Raw genomic sequence first — 14,582 nt, 5'->3', positions numbered from 1 at the left:
TGGTGAGCAAAGCAGCTAGTGTTTTTCCTCTATTCCTGCTTCAAATCTTTGAATACTACCTACACTTGATTCTCACATCAGTAATCAACAACTCCAGCGTGGACCTCTCCCCCCACTGTTTTTTTGTTTTGTTTTGTTTTGTTGGTAATACTGGGGTTTGAACTCAGGGCCTCACACTTGTTAGGCAGGTGCTTTACCACTTGAGTCACTCTGCCAGCTCTTTTTTGTGATTGGTTTTTTTGAGATGGGGTCTATCAAACTATTTGTCCAGACAGGCTTTGAACCTCAATCCTCCTGATCTCTCTGCCTCCTCAATAACTAGGATTACCAATGTGAGCCACTGGGCACTCAGCTTAGACCTTTCCCTTGAATTCAACTTCCTTTTCAGCATCTGCATTTGGACAACTGACCTGTCACATGTGCTTAAAACCAGGCTTGTTCTCTCTCCAGACATGTAACCTGCTCTTCTGCCATCTTCCTCCTCTTGGTAAGTGGCTTTCTTTCAGTTGCTCTGGCCAAAATCCTGGCAGTTACCTTGATTCCTCTTTTTCTTTTAAACTCCACGCCCAGTCTGCTAGCAAATCCTGTTAACTGTACTTTCAGAATATATCCAGGAATTGACCTCTTCTGCCATTTCCATGTCCAAGTGGCCCAGATGGCTGCATTTTGCCTCCCTGCTGGCCTTTTTGCCTCCAGCCTTCTTCAATTATGACCTGCTTTCTTTGCACCAATCAGAGGAATCCTTGTGAACATTTGGATCGTGTCGGCTCTCTGCAAAACTCTCCACAGCTTTCCATTCTTTCTGAATAAGCTAACATCCTCACAATGGCCCTCAAGGTTCTCTACTATCTGCCCCTCTCCTTCCATACTTTCCCTGTACACAGGGTCACATACCTCTGCCTCTGTACTTCTTGATCCGCTGCCTGGGTTGCTCTGTTCCTGTCCTTACAGCTTAATCCTTCATTCATTTCATGTCTTTACTCAAATAACCTTTAGTAGTTATTTGATTTTTCCTAATCACCATATCTAAAATACCAAAGAAATCTTTCCCATTCCAACATTTCCTTTGCCCCCGCCCCTAACTTATTTTTCTCTTCAGCACTTATCACTTAGAAGATACTTGATTTTTTAGTCTGAATTATTATCTCTGAAAAATGTCTTTAGGACACTAGCAAGACAATAGATGGTAGTCACCTTTGACACTATAAGTTTCATGGAGCAGTCATGGGGGAGCAGGAAGGAGGCCTTCCCAGGTCCCTTGCAGAGTCCACCTTGGGGTGTGGATATTTGAAATTCAATCTCTTTAAGATGTCTTCTCTGATGTGATTTGGGCCTTTGCCGTATGTCCATCCTATTGTCCAGGGAATAGCACAGGCACACAAGCAGATACACCACACATACCCTCCTAAATGATCAACTTTATTCTCAGAGATGGTGCCATCTCCAGATCCAAAACATGGTAGAGAAGAGTTTTCCAGCTGTCCCAATAAGAGGCTTCTTTCTGACACTGCAGCTGTTCTTTCTCCTCCTCCTCCTCCTCCTTCTTCTTTTTCTTCTTTTGGAGTACTGGGGCTTGAAGTCAGGGCCTACACTTTGACCCACTCCACCAGACTTTTTTTGTAATGAGTTTTTTCAGGATAGGGTCCCGAGAACTATTTGCCCAGCTGGCTTTGAACTGTGATCCTCCTGATCTCTACCTCCTGAGTAGCTAGGATTACAAGTGTGAGCCACTGGCACCCAGAAGCATGATACATTTTTATCTTTTTTTTTTTTGTGATACTAGAGCTTGAACTCAGGACCTCATTCTTTCTAGGCAAGCACTCTACTACTTGAGTCACTCTGCCAGTCCTGTTTTGAGTTGGGTATTTTTGAGATAGGGTCTCAGGAATTATTTGCCTGGGGCTGGCTTCAAACCTCCATCTTCCTGAATAGCTAGGATTATAGGCATGACCACCAGTGCCCAGCTAGAGGTCATTCTTAAGAAACTACTTCTGGCTGGATGGGGAATGCTGGCTCTCTCTAGTTAGAGCAGTGAGATTCTCTTGATGTTAACATGAATAGGTCTTAGGATCACCAGGGGCAGTCTTGTAACATAATAGCTTGAGTTTCTTTTATTTATTAACATATTTTACCTTGAGTTCCTTTTGTAATTATTTTACTGCAACATTTTAAGGCACATCTAATTATGACATAAATCATGAATAAAATCAGTCAAATTGACATTCCTAATTTCAAAAAAATATAGACTTAATGCCCTGGAGAACCCAAGAGAACATTCCTGAAAGCCAATCACTTATTCCTGGTGCCTCTGGGGGTGACTGTTGAAACCAGGATGCCTGTCTTCAAATCTTTGCAAGGTGGGTTCAACTTGAACAGAAATGTTAGTGTAAATGCAAGAGGTATTTGCAGTAACACAGACTCCTCCTCTCTCAGCCAGAAGATAGTCTAGGACAAATCAGTTTTCGACATTACTTTAGCTAAGTAATCTATCCCTCTCTGTTGAACAGGCATGGCTCTGAAAGTTTCATTAGCTATTTTCTGCAGCGTGATAGACAGGTTCCTAAGTATGTATTCATGGTCTTCTACCCTGGCCCGGGGTAAAAGTGCTCTGCTAAATGTATATCAGAATCCATCGTCCTGGTTCCCAGGCAAATAGTCAGAAGAATCTCTCTTAATTCTTGATGACAATTTTATTGATCTGGTCCAAGGTTTACTTTCTTGAGATCACTAGATATAGAGAGAAAGGCATGACCAGGTACCCCAACAAATTTCCCCAATTCTCTGCTGTCTATATATATAAGCCCCACAGGTATCCTTCTCCACAAAGTCTCCTCATGGGGCACACAAGGTCCCCAGTGTAGTAGCTGGGCATTGTAGTGCACACCTATGATGACATCACTCAGGAGGCTTTGACAAGAGAAATGTGAGTGTGAGGCCAGCCTCGGCTGCCTAGTGAGTTCAAGGTCAGCCTGGACAACATAGCCAGTCCCAGTCTCAAAACAAAACAAAACACCCAGATAAATGGTATAGGGTGAAGTTTCCTGGTTTGGATCAAACAAGGGAGAGGATGAACTTTTGGTCTATGTTCTAAAGGGTCCAGGGTTATTTTACAAACATTTAAAGATTTACAATGCAGGGAATGTGGACTCTGTGCATCTGAAATATTGAGTTTTCATAGGTCAAGTGCAAGGGGAGGATATGGATATTCCCTTAACAGGCTCCCTTTAGATATTCCCAGAAGACAGGAGGCTTATAATTTTTCCTTTCCTTTGCACAAAATCTAACTGAATTGTTGTCAGTGGGAAGTGACAGTCCAACAGTCTGTTCACTGTAGTGATGTTAACACTGCTCTGGACAGTTTGCAACTTGAGTTTATTACCCAAGCTCCTCTGTGGGAGAGTTAAGAAGAAAAAAGGGGCAGGGTACACAGGGTCCTGGATGATTATTCTTACTTGGTATGCTCCCTCAAAGAACCTTTTATCATATCTCACAGTAACATTCAGAACCCTGGAAAAATTAGTCACAGGTAAGACCAGGGGTCAGTATAGTCATGGGTTGACATATCCAATGCTATTGAACTCCCATCTTAGTCAAGGGTTGGGAGATTTTTGATCAGGGAGTTATCTTTCCATACAAATACAAGAGTGGAGAAGACCGTAATGTAAAGAGAAACCATACTAATTAATGTCCAGGGGAACAACAGAAATGCCTATTTGTCTTTGAGGATTATCACTTAACACACAGTTCAAGCCAACAGGCCAGTCAAAAAATAACACAGAGGGGTTGCTTGTTCTCTTACTGTACTTATGGTAGTATGCAAGTCTCATGAATTATATTACACCTGCATCGAATATAATTCTGGCTTCGGATAAGATACAAAGGAGCAGAGGCAGATGGAAGATTAAAATTATACATATAAACAGACCACTAGGAGAATGAGGTGAAAAAAATTCTTTGTTTCTCTGCTATAATTATGTATGGAACTTTTCCTAGCTTTAGTGTGAGTCCTGATCTGGATTTATAGGAAGAGGCTCTTGTAGGCTTGCTCACTTGGGTCTTTTGGTTCTTGTGCTGTCTTTGCTATGATGAATCCAGGGAGTTATAACGTATAATTTAAGGGAAGAGTCAGTAGTTAAGCTGATCTTAAGGGGATCCTGACTTCTGGGTTTTTAAATATAGTAAGTCTGCCTTATTTGTGAATTTATTACTGGTGATTTTGACCAAGCATGGTCAAAAATTTATTTAAATGAATAAATAAATAAATAGTCAAGCCGGGTGCCAGTGGCTCACGCCTATAATCCTAGCTTCTTAGGAGGTAGAGATCAGGAAGATCTCGGTTCAAAATCAGCCTTGGGTAAACAGTTCATGAGATTCTATCTCGACAACGCTCATCACAAAAAAGGGCTGATGGAGTGGTTCAAGTGGTAGAGTACCTGTCTAGCAAGCATGAGGCCCTGCAATCAAACCTCAGTACCACCCAAAATAAGAATAAATAGATAAATAATGACAAGAAATTTCAACACCTAGCAAGCACAAGACTCTGATTTCAAGCTCCGGAACCACCAAAAGGATAAAAAGGAAAAAAAATCTTACATCTGCCCTCCCTGCCCCCCCCGCAAATATATATATTGGTGCTGGGGATTGAATTAGGGCCTTATACATGCTTGGCAGATGCTCTGCTACTTGAGCCACTCTGTTGGTCCTGTTTTTTGTATTGAGTATTTGAGATAGAGTCTCTTGAATTATTTGTCCGGACTGGCTTTGAACCTTGATCATCTGGATCTCTGCCTCAGGAGTAGCTAGGATTACAGGTGCTAGCCTCCCACCCCCATATTTTAATTCCTGCACATGCATTCCACAGCTCAGTGTAAGTGGAGAAGCTCTTACTCAGTGCTAAGTTATGGTCCGTTGTGTTGAGATGCTTGTGTGATCTACTGAGTGTTTCCCTGCCTTTCGTTTTGTAAAATTCTGCCTCCCAGAAAGCAAATGGGATGAAAGTGAATGTGCTTCATTGAAGTGATAGTGACAATTTGAGACGTGTTGAAAGGCTGCATGTCTTCAGCAGAAGTTGGACAGTATTATGGGAAAAAAATGAATCAAGCATGCTCAGGACAGTGCTGAACTCTGCATCCTGAGTGTGCGATTTCCCCTTCCTGGTGGTCTCCTTGGAACCATACATGCACGGACCAAAGGTCTACTGTCCACCTGATCCCCGGCTCACAGGGCTGAAGTCTTATCGCTGCAGAAGACAGAAGCTCTAGGCTTGTGTACCTACCAAGGGCTGGCATCACCTGTACAAGATTCATTAGAAGTTTTCTTGCCAGTTCAATTCCCATGACAGGATGTATGTGGCTAGGGACCTTCCACACAGCATTTGAGGGGCTGAGTCACTGCACTCAGCCCTGAAATAATTACTTTTAAAACCCCAACAGCTTCTTAGACTAGGGCTCTCCTTTCTGCTCAGCCCCTGACTCAGGAGAGAGCTCATTCTTTTATACAAAAATTCATTATCTAACAAGATCAGCTAACGGCTGGAAAGCAGATAAACTAGGAATAAGATTTGAACCCAAGCCAGCCTTCTCCAAAGCTCATGTGGTATCATCATGAAGTCAGCCTTCCTCCAAAGCTCATGTGACACTGTCATGCTGTTAAAATCAACACTACAGATCTGTTGGGCTTTGATTCTCCCCTCCAAAACTCCTTTTGGATTTAATTGCCATTGTAACAGAGTTGGAGGCTGGAACCTTTAAGAAGTGACCAGGCCACGGATTGAATGGGTACATGCCTTTTTCTTAGGAGTGGACTGTTTATCTCAAAAATGCCTCTAATAAAAAGGATGAGGTCTGCTCCCTTCCTTGCCATTGCTCAATCTTGTCCCCACCCCACCCCACTCACTGGGCTACGCCTCTGCCATCTCACCTGCAGCGCACAAGCCCCTGACCCAGTGCCGGTGCTGGGCTCTTGAACTTCTCAGTCTCCAGAAAATGAGCCAAATAAACGAGTATTTTTATAGTTTAGCCAGTCTGTGGGATTCTGTTATCGCAACAGAAAAGAGGCAAAGACAAGATCTTGGTTGAAACAGTTTGGAAAGCTTCACCAGAGCTCCAGAGGACCCTCCTCCCAGACTGCTGTCGCGTTTAGTACTATGTTTGGCGTGCATGTCTGTCAAACTCAACACATGCCCCAGGCAAGAAAGACTTTCTCCCACATAAAAAATGAAAATAGCTGACCTAGCCTGTAATTAAATCTAAATCTTGTTGAAGCACGAATATGTGCTCCTTCCCCTGGTCCAAACAGACACTGGCCGGGTACCGGTGGTTCAAGCCTGTAATCCTAGCTATTCAGGTGGCAGAGATCAGGAGGATCAAGGTTTGAAGCCAACCGGGCAAATAGTTCGAGAGAACCTATCTCGAAAAAAAACATCACATTAAAGGGGCTGGTGGACTGGATCAAGTGGTAGAGCGCCTGCTTAACAAGTGTCAGGCTCCGAGTTCAAACTCCAGTGCTGCCAAAAAAAAAAGAAAAAGGCTGTTAGCAGAATTGTTTGTAGATATTACTCACACTATTTTATAAAATATATTAGATGGTATTGGAAAAACCTGATAACTGTAACACCAAATACTTGGTGTGCATTCTTATATAATTTCTCCTTATTTGAAAAATCTCTTACTTTTCAGTGTGTATCTTATAAATTAAGAATATTATCAGGGCCGGCAGAGTGGCTCAACTGGGAAGAGCACCTCCCTAGCAAGAGCGAGGCCCTTAGTTCAAACCCCAGTACCGTCAAAAAAAAAAAAAAAAGTTGTTTAGGGACAAGGAGTGTAGTTCAGAGGTACAGTGCTTGTCTACCCTGCTGGAGATCTTGGTTCTGACCCCAGCACCACAAAAAAAAAAAAAAGGAGGAAAGTTTCAGCAATCTGTATTCTGCACTGCAGAGTCAGCCCACTGACAAGCTTAGGCTGCTAACATAGCATCATGCAAATTTAAAATTTTTAAAGCATAGATTCCAGGGTAATTTCAGCCTAGCATGGGCGGTTTGGGTTATACCCTCAGGTAGTCAGTATTTCTTGTTTTACTCTTATTTACAGGATGTTTCAGTGGAGAAAAAACGAAAACCAACGATTCTCTAATTCTCTAGAAAGCATGAGTCCTTCCTCGTGAAAACATCCCATCCATGGTCTCTTGTTCTCCTGTTCAGACCCAGTAATAAGACAAGCATCATGCAACTGAGATGAGGTCAGAGGAAAAGAGCATCATGGCAGACAGAAGTCATCATCGAAAGCTTCTTGATAGGTGTTGAGCTTCAAGGAAACCTTGATCAATGGATAAGATGTGGATAAACGTAGAGGATAGAGAGAGATGATAGAGGATGATAAGAATAATGAAACTACAAGGTCTTCGAAGACAGAGACTCTGGCCCCAGATCTGACCTCTTACTTAGGAAACGCATGACCTTGGGACAGGATTTTTTTTTCACAAAGTAGGTCTGAGGATTTACTTAGCTACTGTGTGTGAATGTGCAAGCATGGTTATTTGGAATATGTGGAATGTGCTTAATAACAGTTCTCATCCCTCTCAGCATGAGCCAAGGCAGGACTGGGAAGATTTGCTTTGTGTGTTTTAGCAACAATGAATAGCTTAGTTGGTCTGAGTGATGGCTCATAGCAATGATGACAGAGAGCTTTGAGATGTTATTTATTTCTTCTTCTTCCTTCTTCTCCTCCTCCTCCACCACCTCCCCCTTTTTCTCAATTTTATAGGGTTTAATTCAACTCTTCTTTTTTTAAGAATTGTTGTGCTGGATGGGGGTATGTTGTGGCATTTACAAAATTTCTTACAATACACCAAATATATATTTGAATTCACCCCCTCCGCCAACTCCTATTTTCCTTACTAACTGCCCTCTTCCCTCACCAACTTCTATTGAAAAACCACAGTGTAACCTGGTGAGCTTATTTTAACAACAGTAACATGACTTGGAAATTGTGTGGCTGGTGGTGAGCCAGGCTTTGGACATCTGGACTTCACACTTACTCTTCATGGCGAGAAGCACAGGTGAGGTTTCACGGTGGCCAGTGAGTGAGGCTGGAGGGCCCCGGGGAAGTCTCTAGGGCACACATTCCTGTCTCGGGGCTAACACACTCAGATAATGACTCCCAGGCCACTATTTTTGGACACCAGCTAGATTGCTCAATGTGATACTTTGTTGTTTTGAAAGGACCCAAAAAGGGGTCTGTGTGGGTGAAAGCTGGTTTTTGGATTGCTTCAACTTCTGCATTCCCCAATTTTTGTTTTTCTCAGTTTACTGCCAGGCAGGTCTCTGAATTTCTCTGGGGTTTGAAAAAGTTGAGGGTAGGTCTTTAAACATGTACAGGAATTACTCAGCCTCTGCTGTGCGGCTGCCCAGGGCTCTTCAAGGATGAGAGAACTATAAACAAGTATTTATCGAAAGCCAAAGTCTGTTCAAAGGGCTAAAGAAAAAGAATTGACTTTTCTTGGGGGGGAGGCGGGTAATACTAAGGTCTTTCTTTATTCCTTCCGTGTGTGTGTGTGTGTGTGTGTGTGTGTGTGTGTGTGTGTGTGTGTGTAGTACAGGGCCTTGTACTTGCTAGGCAGGTGTGCTCTACCACTTGAGTCTCAGGAAATAATTCTTTTTGATGAGGAATTGAGCTAAGAAGCTTCACTGTTCGTACACATATAAGAAATACTACAGAGTAATGGGAAAAGGTTTTGTAATCAAACACATACAGATTTGGTCTCCACCAGTTCCTATCCATCATTGTGTGTGTGTGTGTGTGTGTTACTGGGGTTTGAACTCAGGACTGTTTGCTTGCTAGGCAGGTGCTCTACTGATTGAGCTACACCTCCAGCCCCCTCCTCTACATTCTTTTGAATGTGTTACCTAATTGTATATGTTTCAGTTTTTCCAGGAACAGAACATGAACAAATAGTGGTAATAACTAACCTTTGTCGTGCACATATTTTACGCCAGGTTCTGTGTTAAGTGTATTGCAAACATTATCTCATTTTAAATCCAACAGGTGGGAACAGTTATTATTTCAATTTTCAAACATGAAGAGTGATGCTCAGGGAGTTAGTTGAAGCAACTATCTTGCATGATGGTTAAAGATAATGGAAGTAAGGGGCTGGCAGATGGCTCAAGTGGTAGTGTCCACTTAGCAAGCATGAAGCCCTGAGTTCAAACCCTGGTACCACCAAAGGAGAAAAAAAAGGGTTAATGTAAGTAAGTGATTCGGCATATTGCCTCGTGCATGAAAGATACTCTATAAAGAAATGTTTTTATAAAATATTATCATGCCAGGCACTGGTGGCTCATGCCTGTAATCCTAGCTGCTAAAGAGGCAGAGATCAGGAGGATTGTAGTTTGAAGCCAGCCCAGGTTCGAGAGACCCTATCTCGAAAAACCTGTCACAAAAAAGGGCTAATGGAATGGCTCAAGGTGTAGGCCCTGAGTTCAAACCCCAGGACTGCAATAAATAAGGAAATAAGACAATAACAACAAAATAACAAAAAAAAAAATTGGGACCACAACAAGTGTTCTGCTCCCATGATTTGAAGTTTTCTTATTAGTAATCAGTGCAAGTGAGCAGATTAAAGGTTCCCACATTCCTGTGTGGCTGGATGTGAAGTTGCACATTCCAGTGTTTAATCCCTACAGATCTGACTCAGTGAGTCTTCAGTGTCCAGGACTCTGACAAACATTCCAGCAATCCCAAAGCAGAAGAGCAGTTTAGAGCTAAATTTTGATAATGATCGGAACTCTCCTAAGATCTCCAAAGCTTCTCCACTGCTAAAACTCCACATTTGTGTGACTATATATTTTCAAGAAATTGATGTACATTGGTGAGGGTGCTTTTTATTTTTTTTTGCAGTACCAGGATTTGAACTCAGGGCCTCATGCTTGCTAGGCAGGGGCTCTACTACTTGAGCCATTCACCAGCCCCCGGGGTTGCTTTCTAACAAATTGCAATGCCAAGGAAAATTAGAGGTGCTCCAGGCAAAGTAGGTAAGTACATTTTAAGGACCAAATTGCATAGGATGTGTTTTTTCTGCCATGTAGGATAATGAATGATTTCAGTGACTGGTAGGGATAATTTTGACAAAATAGCTCTAAAGTAGATAAGAGAAGTTTATAAAGAAATAATACATTATCTGTAGAATTGCCATTCTCCACACTAGGGATATTTGTCTAAATGGTTCTAGTAATCATTGAAATCAGGCACCCTCTGCTCTAGCAAGTCCTAAAATTATATTACAATTTTTTTTTTCTTTTTGGCTATACTGGGGTTTGAACTCAAGGCCTCATGCTTGCTAGGCAGGCATTCTACCACTTGAACCACTCCGCCAGCCCTGTTATGTTTTGGGTATTTTCGAGATAGTGTCTCTTGAACTGTTTGCCTGGGGCTGGCTTTGATCCTCGATCTTCCTGATCTCTGCCTCCCAACTCTGGAGTAACTAGGATTACAGGTGTGAGCCACCAGCACCAGCTTTGTTTTTTTGTTGTTTTTGGAGGTTGCTGATTACTCTTTCTTTTATAATAACCACTAATTAAATCACAATGCCTCTTGATTTAATTAAAATCAGTAACCTTAATGAGATTTAAGAAACTGCTAATTGATATAAGGAACTCCAAATTCCCTTTTTTTTTAAGTTTTTATGGTATTGGCTTTGAACTCAGGTCTCGTACTTGCAGGCTCTACCATGTGGGTGAGCCACACCCCCAGTCCTGGAGCTCTGGATTCTTTTGCACACACTGGAACCTGGTTTCCTCCTCCCAAAAGCCCCACCTCTTTCCCTTCTCCTCACCCATCAGCACATTGGCCAAAAGTGTCTTCTCACTGTGTTATCAGAGCAGAAAAGGGAGAGTCAACCCCCTCAGCACAATTGGGAAAAGACACCACTCACCCCTTAGTACACTCCAGCATCTTGGTTAATTTACTCAATGTGCCTCTCACCCTTACTATTACTTTAGACTAGAAGGAAGTATGTCTACAGCCCACATCATAAAAATAAGTAAAGTCAAAGTCCTCCTATTGAAACAGTTATCCTCTGTATGCTCTAGAATTATTTACTTATGCCCCATTCTGATGATCCCAGTTTATTTATTTAATTTTTTTGTGGTACTAGGCTTTGAACTCAGGTGCTAGTGCTCATATGGCACTTGTGCCATGCTTCCAGTCAATCCTAAAATTTTGGTTCAGGCAGATACAAAAGGGTCACATAGCTTATGTTCTATGAAACATCCAGAATAGGTAAATCCATAGAGGCAGAAAGCAGATGGGTGGTCACCCAGGGGGTGGGGTGGGGGGAAGAGACAACAGGGAGTGAATGCTTAATGGACATACTTCATCCTTTGGGATGAAGAAAAGGTTTTGGAAATAAAGGGGGTGGTTGTGCAACGATGTGTATGAATTGAATGCTATTGAGTTGTACACTTAAAAAGAATTCATTTTGGTTGGAGGTATGGCTCAAGTGGTTGAGCGCTGCCTAGTCAGAGCAAGGCCCTCAGTTCAAACTCCAGTACCTCCAAAAAAGAAAAGAAACAAAATTTATAAAAACCCCAAAAAGAAAATGTATATCATTGTAAGAGGCAAAAGATACTATTGAAAGGAGAAAGAAACAAATTGAGTATTGAAAAGTGTACATCTGTAATCCCAGCTTGGGCCAGCATGAGGCCCTGAGGTCAAACCCCACTACTGCCCAAATAAAAAAAAAGTGAAATCCCAGCTCTCAGGAGGCCAAGGCAGGAGGATTGCAAGTTCAAGGCCAGCCTGGACAACTCAGTGTGAATCTGTCTAAAAATAAAAAATAAAAAGGACAGGAGATGTAATTTAGTGATAGAGCACTTACCTGGCCCTAGAATCAATCTTTCTCTCTCTCTCTCTCTCTCTCTGTCTGTCTGTCTGTCTCACACACACACACACACACACACACACACACACACAGGCGTGACTAATTTCCTTGAGTATACAGATTCAATCACTGCTCAAGCACATGGAATTCAAAAGATGTTTATTGAATGAAAGATGAATCACATTTACATGGTGTCAATGTGCCAAGTGGTGTCAATGTGCCAAGTGGTGTTCTAACCATTAATTCATTTAATTTTGCCAGGCTCCAATGGCTCACACCTGAATCCTAGCTACTCAGGAGGCAGAGATCAGGAGGACTGTAGTTCGAGGCCAGCCCTGGAGAATAATTTGAGTGACCCTATCTTGAAAATACCCAACAGAACAAAGTGCTGGTGGAGTGGCTCAAGTGGTAGAGTGTCTGCCCCCCAAGCATGAGGGCCTGAGTTCAAACCCCAATACTTTCCCTCAAAAACAATTCATTTAATTTTACAGTTCTCCTAAAGATATGCTGTCACTGATCTCTTTTACAGAGGAGGAGGCACAGAATGGTTCCCATCATAATGATGAGATCAGAGTTTACACCCATGTGATCCAGCTCCAGAGTTTGTGCTCTGAAATATATACTATACTTCCTGAAAGAATCAACTAAAGAAACTATGACAAAGAAAAAGACTGGAGCCAGGCATGGTGAATCGTGCCTGTAATCCTACCAGTTGGGAGGCTGAGGCAAGAGGACTGGCATTTGAGGCCAATCTGAACTACTCAGTGAGAATCTATGTCAAAAAACAAAACATGGGGCTAGTGGTGTGTCTCAAGCAACAAGAGCGCCTGCCTAGCAAGCATGAAGCCTTGAGTTCAAATCCGGATGCTGCCAAAAAAAACAAAAAAAACAAAATATGGACTGGGGAGTGGCTAAAGAAGTAGTAAAGAAGTAAAGAAGTAGTCTAGCAAGTATGAGGCCCTGTGTTCAAACCTCAGTACCATCAAAAACAAACAAACAAAAAAGTGTGTGTGTGTGCATGTGTGTTCACTTTGGTATTTTCCATTTTCTGCCTCTGGTCAGATTCCAGACCATTGTCTGAGTCTCCACAAAATTCCTGGGTTGCGCATGTGCACACAGTGTGAAAGCAAAAGTCACTTGCACTTGGCCTCAGCTCTAAGTGAGCACAGTGCATCACAGCCCTCAGTCAGTGGGCACAAAGCACTCTGAGGAAAACAAGAAAACAAGTAACCAGACGCACACCATCTCTAGTTCTAGACTCTGGAATAAATAGTACCTGACTTGCACTCATTTGACAGGACCTTTTTTTTTTTTTTTAACTTTACCATGGTGGGAAAACAACACTCACTCAGTAGAAACCATACTTGGAATTTTGAATTTTGATCTGTTCCCTGGACTAGTTAGCAATACATAGTAAGTGCCGGCCTAGTAAGCATAAAATCCTGAGTTCAAACTCTAGTGCCATCAAAAAAAAAAAAAAAAAAGAAAGAAAGAAAGAAAAAGAAACTGTCAGGGTGCTGGGCAGCAGGGTGAGCTGCAGCCCCAGCCAGCCCTGCACATCTGCAGTGTGCAGTGTTGCTAAGCTAGGACGTTCTCTAGGTTAGGTGTATGAAATGCACTCACAACTTATGCTTTTTTCAATGTATATTGGGTTTATTATAACCCAATATACATATATTATATGTATATATAATATATATATATATACATATATTCTGGTTATAACCCCAGAATTCAAGGAGCATTGAAAATATGAACATTTTTGAAGGAATTTTTATTTTCAACACCTATTTATTTATTAACTGCCATTGGTTTACAGAATAGAAGCGTCTGTCTTAGGATCACACAACAGGGAATGCCAAGTTTGGACATTATCAAGTTTTTTGTATCACAGTGAGCAGGATGATATAAATGTAGGTTTCATAATACCTATAACCAACGTGATATGGGGTCTAAATGCCCCATTCACCATAAATGCAACTTTTTTTTGTCCTGTCTCATTAGCATATATTGCCCTTCTTATGAGCACCTGGACTTTAATTATTAATTATTATAATAAGTCAGATCCTTGTGTCTTAGTTTCTGTCAGCTAGTGGCAACATGAAAGAGCACAGTAGCTGGGCATGATGGTGTATGCCAGTAATCTCAGAACTCAGAAGGCTGAGGCAGGAGGATCACAAGTTCCAGGCCAGCCTGGGCTGACTGAAAAAAATAAAAAGAAAAGAAAGGAAGGAAGGAAGGACAGTTGTTTGATTTTATGCAGTTACAAATTACCTTTCGACACACTAGTTTCTCCTAATTAGTAAAGAGCTACCATTCATAATTTCATTTTTGTTTATTTTTCGAGCTGGCATTAAACCCAGGGCCTTTGGCATGCTAGTCAAGCACTCTACCACTGAGCTACATACCAGCCTCATGACTCTTTTTGTTTGTTTGTTCATCTGTTTTGCTCTCTTAATCTCTCTTCCTCCCCCCCTTACACGTATACACACACACATCCTAGGTGGAACATGAACCATTCATGATTTTACATGAATATTTCTCCTTTTGTGGTTTTGTTGTTGTTGTTGTTTGAGGGTCTCCTGTATAGCACAAGCTGGCCTTGAGATCCGCCTACCTCAGCTTCCTTAGCTCTGGGATTATAGGCATGCCTTACCCTGCCCAGCTTATCTGAACACTTTTTTTTTTTTTGGTGGGACTGAGGTTTG

The sequence above is a fragment of the Castor canadensis genome, chromosome 6 (assembly GCF_047511655.1).
Source record: "Castor canadensis chromosome 6, mCasCan1.hap1v2, whole genome shotgun sequence".
Taxonomy (NCBI): domain Eukaryota; kingdom Metazoa; phylum Chordata; class Mammalia; order Rodentia; family Castoridae; genus Castor; species Castor canadensis.
The sequence above is the reverse complement of the archived record's forward strand: the minus strand, read 5'-3'. Positions refer to the sequence as shown.